The 16,371-nt window shown below is 47.5% G+C and overlaps 1 protein-coding gene across 6 annotated transcripts in view; it reads right to left on the bottom strand.

Annotated features, from left to right (window-relative positions):
* Nucleotides 1–16,371, bottom strand: part of PPP1R12A (protein phosphatase 1 regulatory subunit 12A) — a 1,183,401-nt gene that overhangs the window by 419,761 nt on the left and 747,269 nt on the right. The window lies entirely within an intron of this gene.

Genomic DNA, 16,371 nt, shown 5'->3' with positions numbered 1-16,371 from the left:
AATCCAATTCAATGGTCGCATTAGATTTTTGACAAACATAGATAAACAGTATATTTTAAAAGTTATACTTTCCCTTCCTGACACCCCTGTAGGCTAATTAAGAATTGGCCTGCAAGCAACTGGCCCTCCAGTGCTGCTTTAAGGAGGTGTGAAATACTGCTCAGGGCAGAGACAATGGTTTGGGCCTGGCTAGATGGGTAGGGGGGATGTGGGGGGAGGTGTGTTGGAAGGGAGGATATATAACAAAGCCTAACCAAAGCAGGAGGAATCAGGGGGAACATGTACATTTATAGTTTAGTGCTAAGGCAGATCTAGAGAAGAGGGTTCTTTTGATCCCAAAACACACTTCAGCCTCTTGGCTTTAGTTTCAGAGGAGGAGGACAACTATGGCCCCAAAATCAGATTAGAGTGGTATAGTGGCAGGGACCTTCTCATTAAATTAAACACATCCCATACTGTGAATGGTGCACTGTGGGATAGTATGCAGTGAGACAGACAGGATGTGCTAAAGTGGGAAGGTTGGCGCCTTTGGGAACTTTTAGCCCATTGGCTAAGAAGTGTATAGTACCTGCTGGCTAGTGGACTGTTAATTAGCACCACACCCCCTGCCGCCGCTTAGAACACTTGCTAAACCTGTGGAAGAACAAGAGGACTGGACCAGTCTGTAACCTGTGTGGATAGCTGAAGAGCTGGACCTACTTCTACTTACATCAGAGAGTAAGAAGTGGAATTCAAAGGTTGGTTGGCTGGCCTCCTGTGTGTCTATAGGGACATAAGGTACAACAGGCCTTTTTTCCTAGAGCGACCGGCAGACCAGTTACAACTGGAATAGGAGTAGACCTTGATGGTGGCCTCTCGTCGAGTATGTCCTGAAGACTAATTGCTGTCTTTGACGTCCTGGGAGCCTTAGTATTAGCAAAGAGGAACTACCAAAGAAAGTCCGAAAAGCTGGGACATGGAAAAGTTTTGGTTTTCTAAGACCTCTTGAGCTTCAGTAGGACCTTTTGGTAAAGGTGGCCAATTTCAAAAGGCGGACAGATATAGCTTCAGGCTTGCCTCACTGAAGAAATGGGCAGTATCTGGTGAAGTATCCAGGACACTGGCATCTTTTAGTTGGGGCTATAATTTGTCCTCAACAAAATTGTCAGAGTCAGTGCCAAAATGACCGAGTAAAGTTTGGGCCTTACAACGTGGTAAGTACAAAGTGTCAGAATCAAAAGATTGTTGGCTACACTGCAGAGGGACCCAGGTGCAGCCTCAGTTGAAGTGGATCCTACTCACAGCCAAATTGCATAATACGCCGCAAATCCTTGTCTGGCATTGAGGACACTAGCATTGGTGCAAAGTGAACGAGCGCAGATGGTGGCGCAAGAACCAAAGTCTTAAATGGGTATGGATGACGCACTCTGTAATAATTCTTTGTTTATTTGAATTTTGATAGCAAATATGTAAAGGTTGGTTGGCGTGCAGTAAAGTATCGTCCTCTGATCCTAGACGTATATCAATGTAACAGTTGCGCTTTCCCACTGGGATGCGTCCCTTTGGCACACTGCCTGGGTCACAAATGGAAAATTTCAATCAATTTATCTGAATCGAACACTACGTGTGAAAAGGGGGTGCGTCGTTGGGCGCATATTATTCATGCCCATTAGCCGACTCGAAAGCACAGGTACCCGGTGCTGCTGTAATAGTGACATAATGAAGCCGGTAATCGATAAACTCAAACATCGCGTGTGATAACAAGTGGCGAGTATCTCATTGTGTGCATGTTGTTGACGCACAAGTTACTTACTTGTGTAACGATACATCTGTAAGAGACATTAGTTAGTGATAGATTCCTTACCTTAGAATATCCCCAGGAGTCAGACTGGATCCGGAAGGTTTTCCTCAGCAGTACCCCTGCGCGTCGGCCGGAGTCTTCGTACGGCTCTGCGTACGTTGCTGGCGTCGTAGCCACAGAGATGACGTCGTCAGAGCTACTTAGACGCGCCCACGCACGCGGACGTCAGTTCTGTACAGAACTTTTCTGCGCCAGAAGCGCAGAGCTATGCCAGAGACTGACTAATGGTGCAATAGAAATAGAGCCCTGAAATGGATGACCTGAACCCTAGAGAACAGTTCGCAGAACGGGGAGGATGGGCGGGCAAATCTATCACTAACTAATGTCTCTTACAGAAATATCGTTACACAAGTAAGTAACGTGTGCATCTGAACTAGACACGTTAGTGATAGATTCCTTACCTTACAATACATTCCCAAGCAATACCAACCCCGGTGGTGGGTCTGCGAAGTGAGATTACACCAGAAAGTCACCGAGAACTGAACGGCCAAAAAAGCCGTCTCTCCAGACCGGACTGTCAAGGCAATAGTGCTTAGTGAAAGTATGCAACGAGGCCCAAGTGGCTGCCTGACAGATGTCTTGCAGGGGGACACCACACCCCAACGCTGTAGTAGCTGCTGTCAACCTGGTAGAATGGGCGCTCAGCCCAACCGGGGGTTCCTTTTTAGCCAGAGAGTAACAGGCTTTAATGCACAAGACAACCCATCGTAAGATAGTTCGCTTGTGCACAGCCCGGCCTTTCTTGGCACCCACGTAGCCAACAAAGAGCTGGGCATCTACCCAGAACTGTTGTGTGCGGTTGAGATAAAACAAGAGCACACGTTGTGTGTCCAGATGGTGGAGCCTCTCCTCTTCTCTTGAAGGGTGCTGAGGCAGAAAGAAAGTGGGCAGAGTTACAGTTTGCCCAAGATGAAAGGCAAAGACTACTTTTGGCAGAAAGAAGGGACGCGGGCGAAGCACAACCTTGTCCGGATGAATCACCAGGAAAGGAGGTTTGCAGGAAAGAGCCTGGAGCTCATCCACCCGCCGATAGGACCTCAGAAAGAGGGGCAGCAAGAGGATCAAAAGATTTTGCTGTGAACCATGCCACAAATTGTTTCCACTGACAGGCGTATACCGTTTTAGTGGAGGGACGCCTGGCTGCCAGAACCACATTACAGACTTCGGGAGGCAAGTCAAATGGAATCATCTGTCGCCGCTCAATCTCCACGCAAGGAGGTGGAGGCTGGACAGGTTCGGGTGGAGGACCGTCCCCTGTTGCTGCAACAGGAGATCCTCCCGAAGAGGCAGACGGATCGGGGGAACCACGCTCATACTGAGTAGCTCGGGATACCAAACTCTTCGAGCCCAATCCGGTGCCACAAGAATGACTTGGGCTCGGTCGCGCCTGATCTTCTTCAGCACTCTGGGCAGAAGTGGTATAGGCAGAAAGGCGTACAACAGACCGCAACTCCACTCGCGACGAAAAGTGTCGCCTAGCGGGTGCCGCCTTGGAAACTCCAACGCGCAGAACTGCTGACACTGCGCGTTCTCTTCGGTGGTGAATAGATCTAACTAAGATTCTCCCCACTACTGAAAGAGACCTTGCACCACCTCTGAGTGAAGACGCCACTCGTGATCCAACATGCACTGTCGGCTGAGTTCGTCCACTCTGGCGTTCAGTGAACCTGCCAGGTGTTGAACCACCAAGGAAATGCCTTGACGTTCCAGCCACGTCTAGAGACGTAGAGCCTCCTTACATAGGGTCCACGAGCCCACCCCGCCTTGCTTGTTGCAGTACCACATGGCGGTGGTGTGGTCTGTGAACACCTGCACTACTCTCCCAATGACAGAGGGAAGGGATGCTTTCAGTGTAAGTAGGATCGCCCTGAGCTCCAAAAATTTGATATGGAGCTTGAACTCCGCCGGAGACCAGAGGCCTCTGATCTTCACCTCTCCCATGTGGCCGCCCCAACCCAGGAGGGATGCGTCAGTCACTACTGTGTGCTCCGGTTGGGGAACGGAGAGGGATTTGCCGCTGACCCAACGCTGGTTCGTGAGCCACCACTGCAAGTCCGGTGCAGTGCCCTCTGAGATCTGAACGTAGTCGCACAGGTTCCCCCTGATGCTGCGTCCACTGGAACTTCAGGTCCCACTGCAGAGCCCGCATATGCCATCTGGCATGGTCGATTAGCAGGATGCAGGAGGCCATGAGGCCCAGCAGCCTCAGTGTCTTCCTGACCGAAACCCAGGACCAGGGCTAAAAGATCGGAATCATAGCCCGAATGTCCCGGACTAGCTGTTCGAGAGGATAAACCCGAAACTGTGACGTATCCAGAACCGCTCCGATGAAGAGAAGCTTCTGAGAGGGAATTCGGCACGTTGATGGAAAACCCCAGCAAATGCAGGAGGTTGGCCGTAGTCTGGAGGTGGGAGACGACTGCCTGGGGCGAGCCTGCTTTCAACAGCCAGTCATCGAGATAGGGGAAGACTGAAACCCCTGATGAGCTGGGACCACCGCCATCACTTTGGTGAACACCCGAGGGGCGCTGGTAAAGGCCAAAAGGGAGTACGGTGAGCTGAATGTGCTCATGGCTCACCGTGAACCGTAGGTAATGCCGGTGGGCTGGCAGGATGGGAATATGAAAATAAGCATCCTGCAAGTCCAACGCTACCAGCCAGTCTTGCGGGTCTAGAGCAGACAAGACCTGAGCTAGCGTGAGCATCTAGAACTTCTCCTTTCGGAGGAAGCGATTGACGTTCCGGAGGTCTAAGATAGGGCGCAGACCTTTGTCCTTCTTCGGAACCAAGAAGTAGTGGGAGTTACAACCACGACCTACTTCTGGCGTTGGAACGCGCTCGATGGCCCCCTTGGCCAAGAGGGCCGTAACTTCCTGCTGGAGAAGTGCCAAGTGTTCCCCAGACATGCAGTGGTTCTGAGGAGGCATGGCCGGAGGGGTAGATTCGAAGGGGAGGGAGTAGCCCTTGTGGACTATTTGCAGAACCCACCTGTCCGAGGTTATGGAGCGCCAGTGGGGAAGGTGATGACTAATCCTGCCACCAACTAGCATCAGGTGGACCTGAAACACCAGACTAGGAAGGTTTAGAGGGGGCCGTGGTTGACTGACCCGTCCGCTGTCCCTGGGATCCACCACGGCGCGTCCCACATCCGCGGCTGCGCTGAGACTGTGCAGACTTGTGGGTCTGAAAAGAACGCGCCTGAGCGCCCCGACCTGGGCCTCGAAAGGACCGAAAAGCGGACCCAGAGGGAGTACACGTGGTGGCGAGACCCAAAGACTGGGCCGTAGCCCGAGAGCCCTTAAAACGTTCCAGGGTGCTATCAGCCTTATCACCGAAGAGGCGTGTATCGTCAAAGGGCATGTCCAACAGAGTGTTCTGGACATCCCTTGAGAAGCCAGTAGTGCGGAGCCAAGCATAATGACGGAGCGCCACTGTTGTGGAAAGTGCCCTACCAAGCGAATCGGGCGTGTCAAGCCCACAACATTAATAGTACATTTCGCAGCATCTCTCCCCTCGGTAATGGCTTGGGAGAGAACCACCCATGCCTCCACAGGGCACTGAGGTAGCACCTGTGCCACAGTGTCCCACACAGAATGGGAATAGCGCCCTAGCAGGCACGCAGTATTCACCGCCCGCCACCCAAAGCTGGCAGATGTGAAAATCTTTTTCCCTAAGTGCACACATTTCCTTAATTCCTTGTCCGGAGGAGCAGAAGGGAATGCACTCGGCGAGGCAGAAGCCTGGACAACCAGACTCTCAGGCGTCTGGTGTTGAATGAGAAAGCTGGGGTCGCCTGGCGATGGCGGCGTGCCACACCCTTGTCCACAGTGACTCCTGTGTTATGTTTAATCCAGGTGCTCAACAAGATATCAGTAAGCGCTTCATTGAAGGCAGTAACGGCTCCACAGAGGAGGACTGCAGCTGCAGGACCTCAGTCAGGAGATTGGTCCTGATAGGTACAGAAGGGAGCTCGAGGTTAAGAGCCTCAGCTGCCCGACGTAAAACCACCCAAAAAGTCCCAACCTCCTCCGTGGCCACAGAAGAAGGGGACAGACTGCCAGGGAGTGGAGAGAAATCCAGATCCACTGGACCCTCCACATCGCCTTCCCACTCAGGCTCATCCTTGCATTGAGCTGCAAGAGGGTCTTCAGACCCCTCCCAGTATTCCCCTTCGCCCACCGGTTGCTGAAGGGGCCGGTAAGGACGAGGAGCCTTGGGAAACGGTATAAACTTCCTTCTCAGAAATGGAATGGGAAGGTAAGATACAAGTCCCGGGTCGGCACCGTCCGGTGTCAGCGGCAGCGCCGCGTCCGGCGCCGGATCCAGGGCCGGAGTCGGCACCTAAGCCAGAGCACGTGCCGGCAACCGGTCCGAGGCCAGACTGGCAGCGCCGCAGGGTATGGTGCCAGCATAGCTGAGGCCAGAGGTGATACGGGGGAAAACAAGGCAGATCTGCGGAGCCCGAAGGCGCTCCAGAGGGACCGGGCGGGGCAAACAAATGTCTAAGGCTGACATAAAGGCCTGCACCTCGTCCGAAGTCGCATGCAGCCCCGGAAAGGGAGGGTAGACTGCAGGCAACGGCGGAGGCTCCAACAGAGCCGCGGGGAGTGACCGCCCGCCCCCTCCACCGCGTCCCACAACCTGTGAGGGGTAGAAGAAGAGCGACAACGCTTCTACTTTTTAAGGTGCCGAGTGATGCTGATGGCTCCACGAGCGGTCCCTTGACCTTCCACGGGTTCGGGACCTTGATCGGTGCAGAACCGATTGCCAGACCTCCAACAACTTTCGGGAACGCTCCCGCAAAGCTTTCGGCGCCATGGCACGTCAATCAGGGCACGCCTTAGGGTCAAGGGCGTGCCCCAAGCAGAAGAGACATGTCGTGACGGTCTAACACCAACATGTTGCGGCGGCAGGCCCTACAGGACTTAAAGCCGGGCATCTCTATTGCACCAGAATACAAGCACACGACAAAAGAAGTTGTTAGAAACCAAGTTAAACTTTTAACTAGGGGTCCCGCTCTCTCACGTATCTGTGCTGCTGCGTGGAAAAAGAAAGAACTGACGTCAGCGCGCGTGGGCGCGTCTAAGTAGCTCTAATGACGTCATCTCGGCGGCGACGACAGTGACGTACGCGGAGCCGTAACACGACGCCTGCCGGCGCGCAGGGGTAATGCTGACGAAATCTTTTGGATCCAGTCTGAAGCCTGGGGATATTCTAAGGTAAGGAATCTATCACTAATGTGTCTTTTAGATGCTGATAATAGACAATCGGGGCACGACTCCGCGTCGTGGTCGGCCCCCAGGCAGTAAAGGCACCGGCGATGGTGGTCGGTCACCGACATCAGTCGATGACAGGAGTCACAGGCTTTAAACCCGGGCATCCTACCGGCACCAGAGTCGAGTCGACATAAGACCAAAAAGAGTCAAAAAAGTTTAGTCAAAAATTGACTAAGGGGTAAGCTCTTCCCGGATCGGCGCGGTCTGGCGCGGAAAAAGAAGAACTGACGTCAGCGCGCGAGGGCGGCATCGAAGTACTCTGACGACGCCATTCCGGCGCACAACGCCAACGACTGACGCGGAGCCGCAGACGACGCCTAGCGACGCACAAGGGGTATTGCTACAAAAAATCTTTCCGGATCCAGCCTGACACCTGGGGATATTCTAAGGTGAGGAATCTAACTAACGTGTTTCTTTCAGATATTAACCGTCAACACGCAAATTTAACAAAATGCACGGGTAAACGGTATTGTGGGAATATTGAGCCGGTTTCACCCAATTCGATCTCGTGTGTAACCCGTGCAGTAAATATCTTGTCAGGATGCCGTGGGTTCAGTAGATTAAAAAGTGTGGTGTTTCCCCCTTGGTAATCACAAAACGTGTGACCCGATGTTGGGGGAACAGAAATCGACAAGGATAGCGCAACATGAGCAAATGGCCACCATTTTGAATGGGTGTTTACGCTATGTATGACATAATGTGAACTTAGGTACAGAAAGAAATGTAAACTGAGGTGTCATGGTGTAACATATGTATGCAATGTGTATTATATCGACTATAATAATTCACAGTGGTAAATGGAAAAAAGAAAAGAACATTTCTGAAGTAATGTAGCTGAAAAAAGTGTGGGTAAAGTGAAATATGAAAAAACAGTTACACAAGGATACCCGATGAGTGTGCTGGCATGTAGCCACTGGCTTATCTCGCTATTTCTTAAGTACAACAATTGTTGCTCTGGACTGATCCTGAGCTAGTAGTTTTCGTTTCAATTTCACCGATGAGTGAATAAATACATTGTACTTCATTTTTGGTGTAAATGCACAAGGGTGAGGACACTGTTCCTAGAGAGGTGTGCAAAGTATTGGTCACTCCTAAAGGGAAAAGAGACAAAAAGAGAGAGGGGGATAGGGGTACTAGGTGTACTAGGCCTAGTGAAAGGGAAGAATAAGTCTTGACCCTGGTTGCCCTCACACACCTCGAAGGATGTGATGCTTCATCATCGGGCAGTTGCTCCTTGTCGGGCCGGCGCTGCAATGGCCTACGGGTCACCCGAAGGGTCACTTTGTCGGAGATCTTCTGCGAACTGCCGTTTGGTGCATGCGGGTGTGCAGGGGGAGTCCTAAGTGAGGAGTGTGCAGAGTGCGTGCAGTGGTTAAAATTGACTAAGTGTTACCAAAGGTATAGGTTTTAATATGGCAGTACCCGTGCCAAAGTAAAAAACCTGTAGGTCAAGTGTTATCCCCGAAGCGTAATGTGCCTGGGTAACTCAAAAGGTCAACATGTTTCGCGCCTCTGGGGTCCCGTAGGATCTGTGGCGCTTCTTCAAGACCAGGTGTGCGTTAAGTGTCGTGTAGTGCAGTGCACGTGGTAAAAAGTGATGCACCAAGCAGAGAAAATATATCAAGAATTATATATATACAGACAGGGTATAGTCTCCCTCTAAGGTGCTCAGGTTTGGGCCTGCCCTGAGCACCTTAGAGGGCGACTATACCCTGTCTGTATATATATATAATTCTTGATATAAACGCCACAGATCCTACGGGACCTTTGAGTTACCCAGGCACATTACGCTTTGGGGGCAGCACTTGACCTACGGGTTTTTTACTTTGACATAGGTAACGCCATATTAAAACATATACCTTTGGTAACCCTTATTTAATTTTAACCACTGCACGCACTCTGCACACTCCTCACTTAGGACTCCCCCTGCACACCCGCATGCACCAGACTGCAGTTCGCAGAAGATCTCCGACAAAGTGACCCTTCGGGGGACCCGTAGGGTATTGCAGCGCTGGCCTGACTAGGAGCAACTGCCCGATGATGAAGCATGACATCCTTCGAGGTGTGTGAGGGCAACAAGGGACAAGACTTGTTCTTCCCTTTCATGATTGAGTCCAAGGCCTAGTACACCTAGTACCCCTATCCCCCTCGCTCTTTTTGTCTCTCTTTCCCTTTAGCAGTGAGCAATACTTTGCACACCTCCTTAGGAACAGTGTCCTCACCCTTGTGCAGTTACGCTTAACGTCTGGAGCACAGGCACTGGACCTTTAACTAGCTCTTGGTCCCCCCCCCCTGCCCCCCCCCCTCTTATTGACATACTTAATTTTCAGTGAACATGAAGGTGTCCGCCTGTTTGTTAAATTTGATATCTCATCATAAGACATTTTCGCTTTGGGTGCCGTGTGTCCTGGTCAGACTCGAAAATATTAAATGGGTATGGATCACGCATTTGCGGACATTCCTGAGGTACATAGATGATATTTTTGTCATCTGGCAGGGTTCCAAGGAAGATCTAACCTTAGCCATTGAAGCCTTGAGCCAAGTGAACAATCGTATCAGTTTCACTTATGGTATTAACAATCTGATGATTAATTTTTTTAATGTAATAATTTACATCAACAACCAGCAACTGGAGTCCACCTTGTACAGGAAAGAGACTGATCGTAACAACTTGCTGCATTTTAACTGTTTCCACCAGAACGCACTAAAAATCCACCTGCCGTACTTACAACTTGAGAGTAAAAAGAATTGTGTCTGATCCAAACCAGCTCACATCCAACATGACCAGCATGATAGACCGAATCATAGATGGAGGGTATCCCACCAACATACTCACTTCAGCTACAACCAGAGCATCAACTGTTTCTCGTACTCAATTATTGACTACTCAAAAAACTAAAACAAAATCTAACAGAATGGCAACGGTATCCAAGTTCTCCAAGGAAAACATTGGACTTAAAAAAATCATCCTCAAATATTGGGCCATGCTCCAACTGGAACCAAATTTCAATGGATTATTCATAGATATACCTTTGTTCGCCTACGAAAGGAGTAAAAACCTCACTGAACTACTGAGAGCAAAGAAGATGAGTGTAGTAATCAAAACACACAAAGGTACTGTGCCATGCTTTAATTGCAGCAATTGCAACAATGTCATTAAAGGCAACACCATCAATCCATCTTGTATTTAGAGGCTATCTTGTCCATTTTGTGGAATCCATTTTGTATTTCTGGCAGCCATTTTGTTTGCCATGTGCTGCCATGTGCTCACCATGCGCTTTGTCCTCCCTCAGTGTTGACTGCTCTTGTAATCTGCCTAGAAACGAACTATATTTAGCATCTTCCACCTTTGCACATGACCAGTGAGTTTTCAGCTGTCCTTGCAGCTGTTAGTAGTAATTAACTGTCAAGATGTGTTTACTAGCATTGGCAAACTGTTAACTCCTCCTACTTGTCGACTGTGCATTTCTATATGACCTTATATGTACATAAAACCTTCTCTTGTACTTGTAGCGCCCTCTTTTGAGCCCCTGTGTGGGTATAAAAGGACCATGCCCCTTCGGTTCGGTGTGCTACTTTAATGCTTTACCCAAGGGTGCTGTGTGAATGTAGTTCCACCTTATGAGGTTTATTAAACTTTGTATTTTCTATTCCAGTTTCTGTGCCAACTTTCCTATTGGTCTGAGCACTCTGTGCAGAGAAGGGCAAACCCCTTGCACTGGTAGACCTAAGCTGAGGTCCACTTCTACACTACCAAGGGCCATAAAATAAGACTGTTCACCACAGCCACATGTGATTAGAAAAACGTGGTGTATTTACTCAAATGTCCAAATAGATTACCTTAAGTGGGCAAAACCGAATGGAAAGTAAAAACAAGATTAAATGAACACAAGAGTATTATCAGAAACAAAAACACCAAATCTGTCCTGATGGTACACATTTTGGCACAAAATCATAACATCAGCTAGTAACGTTTCCTGATCTTGGAAAAAGTGAATTTAAAAGAAGGAAAAGACAATCGTAAATTCTTGATACAACTAGAAACCTCTTGGATAAAATGGCTGAACACTCTAATGCTAAACGGCCTCAATGACCGCATTGAATATAGCTGCTTTTTATAAGTTCCTGGAGTTATTTTTCCTTTCCGTCTTTCATCTTAGTTCACTGGGTGGTTTCATCTCGCTCTATACTGTTTTTTCTCTCATTATGCTGTTGACTTTTACCTTTTCACATTCCTCTTAACTTGAATGATGCTACACAAGGCATCTATGCAGTCCCACAATTATGATGTTACTATAATCACACATTTGTTGTTGATATTTGGTTTTTTATACACTCATATTTCACTTTACCCACACTTTTTCCAGCTACATTACTTAATACATTTTCTTTTTTCTGATCTTTCTTTCTTCCATTTACCACTGTGAATTATTACTATCTATATAATACACAATGCATACATATATTACACCACGACACTTCGGTCTACATTTCTTTCTGTACCTAAATTCACATCATGTCATACATAACGTAAACACCCATTCAAGGGTGGCAGCCATTTGCACATTTTTTGCTATCCATGTCTATTTCTATTCCCCCAACATCGGGTCACACGAATGGCGATTACCAATGGGGAAACACCACGTGTTTTATTCAACTGAACCCAAAGCATCCTAACAAGGTATTTACTGCACGTGTTACACAGGAGTTCGAATTGGGTGAAACCGGCATAATATTTCACAATACCGGTTATCTATGCACTTTGTTAAACTTGCACGTTGACGGTTAATAGTATAAGCGTCAACAACATGCACACAATGAGATACCCACCACTTGTAATCACACGTGATGTTAGAGTTTATTGATTACCGGCTTACTGATGTCACCATTATAGCAGCACCAAGTACCTGTGCTTTCGAGCCGGCTAATGGGCATGAATAATATGTGCCCAACGACACACTCGCTATTAACACGCGATGTTCGATTCAGAGATCACCGGCAAAACCATTTTAGCAGCACAGGTCACCAGGACACTTTTGTAACTTGCACGTCGGCTCATAACCACACAACGCCCCCACTATTCGGAATGTTATGAGGTCTTGATACCTCATATAACTTGTACTTTGAGTCAACATCGATACCATTCATCGGTCGTTGACAGTTGGACATAGTTACATGCAACTCATGTAAATTCTATTTTAACAGTTAAAGCATGCTGTCCACACTGGACATTTTCTCTTCTTTTTCTTTGTAACTGCACATGAAGATTCCTCCCATCGAGCATACACGTAAGACGAGACTACGCCTAAATTAACGATTGTTCATTACCATAACTAACACACAAAGATTGGACACCTGGTGAAGTGGGTCGCCCACATCCTTACCAGTCATTTCACTTTCTCCTTGATTTTTTTGTTTTTCAGGAACATACCCCTGATGAAGGGCAGCGAGATGTCTGAAAAAGCATTAGGGATATATGTAACGTTCATTTGATGTCCACCCAGTGATTCATATGAATTGTGTTAATACATGGATAACACAGACTATTACAATATGAGAAATATTTCTTTTTGGAGACAAATAAAGAATTTCAAATGAAATTACCACATGATTTGGAATTAAATTGATTGAAATTTTCCATTTGTGATCCCAGCAGTGCACCAAAAGGATGCTTCACAGCGGAAAAGCGCAACTGTTGTTACAAGAACCTAAGTAGACACTGGTGTCGGTGTTGAACCCGATGTGGGTTCAAAGACTACTAACGAGGCCATGGTCAGGCCCACCAGGTGAAGCAAACTGGAGGCTTATGTGGATTCTTCGGGCCAAAATGAATGCCAGCGGGAACCCATAAAGTGCCAAAAGCACACAGAATGGCCTTCCGGGATGCCTCTACTTGGCTGCATCATCACCAACAGACCCAGAAATTCAAGGTGCATTGAGACCAGAATCTTAACCAACTCTGATGGAGATCGGAAGCAAGCCAGGTAACACAATGATGCTCTCACTGTATTTGGATGGTGGGGGAGAGGGGCAGATTCCTGCTTGGACTTTTTTGTGTTTCTTCTTCAACTTACCAGAAGATTTCAACCGCAACCAGGATATGCTGCAGGAACCACTTTGGGAATGGGACTTTCCGTTCAACTTGGACTCATCTCGGCATGAAGTATTTCAATGGTAGGTGGCATAAAACGTCGCCTCTTGGTTCCAAATGACTTTTGGATCCATCGGAGGACAGTTGTCGCAGGCCCTGGAATCGTGCTCTCACCCCAAGCACCATAAGCATATTTTGTGAGTGCTAATCACAGACACCTGATTGAGACAGTCTCTACGGGGCTTAACCCCGAGGGGGTGATATTTTCCCTTGTGCACTGTGTAGTGATTTCTAACAAAGGGGCGGACACGTCTGAAGGCATGAAACAAAGGAAGTAACACCAGTGCGCACGGGTGGTGCTTATGCGGATCTGTTCTTTACTTCCAGAGAGAAAGTTAGCTCAGAACTGCACAATCCCACCTACCTATCGAGTAGGACTACTGCTTTAAAGTGTCCAGATCCAGTTTGAAGCCTGGGGAATATTCACAAGAGTCTGCGGTTAGAAGAATTTATTTAGACGTTTTCGTTGTTACATTGGTTTGGTAAAAAGATTTCTAACATTCTCCTTTCACAGATCTGTGCATCATCTGACTCATGGTTTTGCTGCACCAATTGAACTCTGAATCTTACTTCATTACCCTATGGGTTTTGGCATCAGACTCAGTTGGTCTAGAAGACTGACCAACCACTGTCTCATGCTTTCTCTTATAACAAGAGTACTGTCAACACCTGCAATTTCTTTTCTATTAATTTATTTTTTTCAAATAGTTGGTCAACAGCTTTCATGATGTTTCCTCCTGAGATTTTGAGGCTGACAGATCTTGAAATAACTGAATATGAAAATGTCCCACTTCTGACCTTGTCCTTTTCATTATGTTTTCTTTGATGGTAAAGAAGTGGACGCATGTGAGTAGGATGGTGTAAGTTCTGAGTAGAGAGTCCAGCATTAACTTGGTCTAAGTGTTAAAGTTGGATTTGCTGTCATCACTATTGCTTTGTGCCTATCCATTCCTTGCCTCTAAGTGCTGCTGGGCAGTCATTTCTCTGGTCATATATCGCCCTTCTGTTCTGAGGTGGTGGAAAATATCTTTGTTCCATACCTGGATAAACTTACTGAGAGCATGCCACCCCCTCTTTGCTAGGTCACAATGTTCATAGGACTTTTCACTTATCATGTGTAGTAAATAGAATCAACCATGCTCCCACTGAGAGCTTTGAGCAACATGGCATCTATGTGTAGCAAACACATATACCTTTTCTAATCTCTCTCTTTGGATAATTTATTCAAATCTTCATTTCTTTTTTTTAAGTTGGTCACTTGAGTATTATCGTCTCTCCGTTAGCACTTTGAGCTTTTGAATGTATGTAGGAGGCTCCAATCATTGGGTTTTATGGATCTGTCATCCTTAGGTCTTTGCCTGGACTTGGTCTCTCCTTAGCTCGCCAACTGGTTTATTGACTATACTGCAGCTGCCAATCCTTTTTAGCCTTAATAGACTCAGTTGCGATGGCTCCCATCTACTCCACAACAATGCAGTTGTGGGAATCTATGCTCTCCAAAGCTTAGCTGTGGTGGTCCACTTGATTCATTTTTTTTTGTTTAAATTGATCTTATTGATTTTTTTGGGCAAAAATAAACATGAACAGCGTCATGTTGCATATAGAGGTAGTTTTGCTTGAACAGTGCATTGACCTTTTCCGGGGTGATTACAATATGCAGAGTCTCCAATAACACCATGATATATATGCTTGGACAGTTTTACACTGGTATACATAAGAAGCTTCAATTGGCGATCACAGGCAAATCTTCCAGGCAAAATACGCTTGTAATTACAGATCCAAACAGTAATTGTAACCTTTTTACATGGCCACCTACAACGCATTTGCCCAATAAACAGTTCATATTTCTCCGAAACTACGTGCATTATATTTATATTCGGTTGGGTGAGTGTATGTTCTTATGCCTATGAACATTCCAACAGAGATAAGGTTGCTGATAAGAGCGGTGTGTGAAATGGAATCACAATTAGCTGGAGCTGCGTCTCGATTCCCAGCACGATCTACATCTTCCCTGTCAGAATGACCACTGTGAACTAAAGAGGCAGCAAGCTTTTCAGTATTTAAGCAGCCTGACCTGAGTGCGTCTCAGTATGTGGCAATAGGATATTTCCTGATTCCCAAGTTGCCCTCTCTATGCAAGGCAGTGCTTTCTGCTGCGCCTAGTTGGTGAATGATCGCAGCCAGGGGTAAGATATGTTCTATGTAAAATATATAGTTGGGTCAATCGAAACCAGGAATTTCAAGGGATTCTGACAAGGCCTTCTAGCACAGTATCCCATTCATTACTTGTCAATATTAGGATGGCCGAGATCCACCTCCCATCTACTGCACTATGGCATGAGGACAGTGCGATGTGTGTCCTGAGTGATCCGGCTAGCCAGCGGATAAGGTGCTTGCCTCGTCTTAGGGTATGTGGATACTGTATGGTAAGGTTTATTGGTGGTTCGTTTATCAAATCTCCCCAGCTAAGACTCGGTGACCCTATGAGGGAAGCATGAAGTAATAACTGTCCCAGGGGAGTCAGTCTTCCGCAGCTAGAGTGTCATAGGGTAAGAGTGCACCATCCCTGTAGTGGTCACCCATTGACTGGGATTCCCACACACTTAGCTCCACTCTGCTTGTGAACCTTGCTCCGCGAGGTTTGCTCAATATACCAAGCGCTAGGGCATAAGGAGAGGTCATATGTGTGATATGTAGGCTGTCTCTATAACAGCGTTAGCGGACCTGCAATAATATAGGTTGTGACAGTGGGGCTCGGGAACAAGGTTGAAAGAGCTGCAAAAGACTGGACTAGCTCTGGGGTGGTAGTAACGTGGTGGTGTCCGATAGCTGCGAAGCAAAGTCATCATGCCACCCACAGAAGCTGTGTGGCTAGGTAGTATTGTTCAAAGTTGGGCACTGCAATGGTACCCCAATCTATGGGTTGGTATAACTTCGCAAACGCCACTCGACAACTGGAATGATTCCAGAGAAAATCCCTCATGACCCTCTCAAACAAGAAGAAAAAGGATATATGGATATGTATGGGTAAGTTCACAAAATAACACAGGAGGCAGGGGAGCGCAAACATTTTAAGTAATGCCAATCGACCAGTCACCGTCAAG

Source organism: Triturus cristatus, chromosome 4_1 (assembly GCF_964204655.1).
Source record: "Triturus cristatus chromosome 4_1, aTriCri1.1, whole genome shotgun sequence".
Taxonomy (NCBI): domain Eukaryota; kingdom Metazoa; phylum Chordata; class Amphibia; order Caudata; family Salamandridae; genus Triturus; species Triturus cristatus.
Note: the sequence above shows the minus strand (reverse complement) of the source record. Positions and strands in the feature narration are given on the sequence as shown.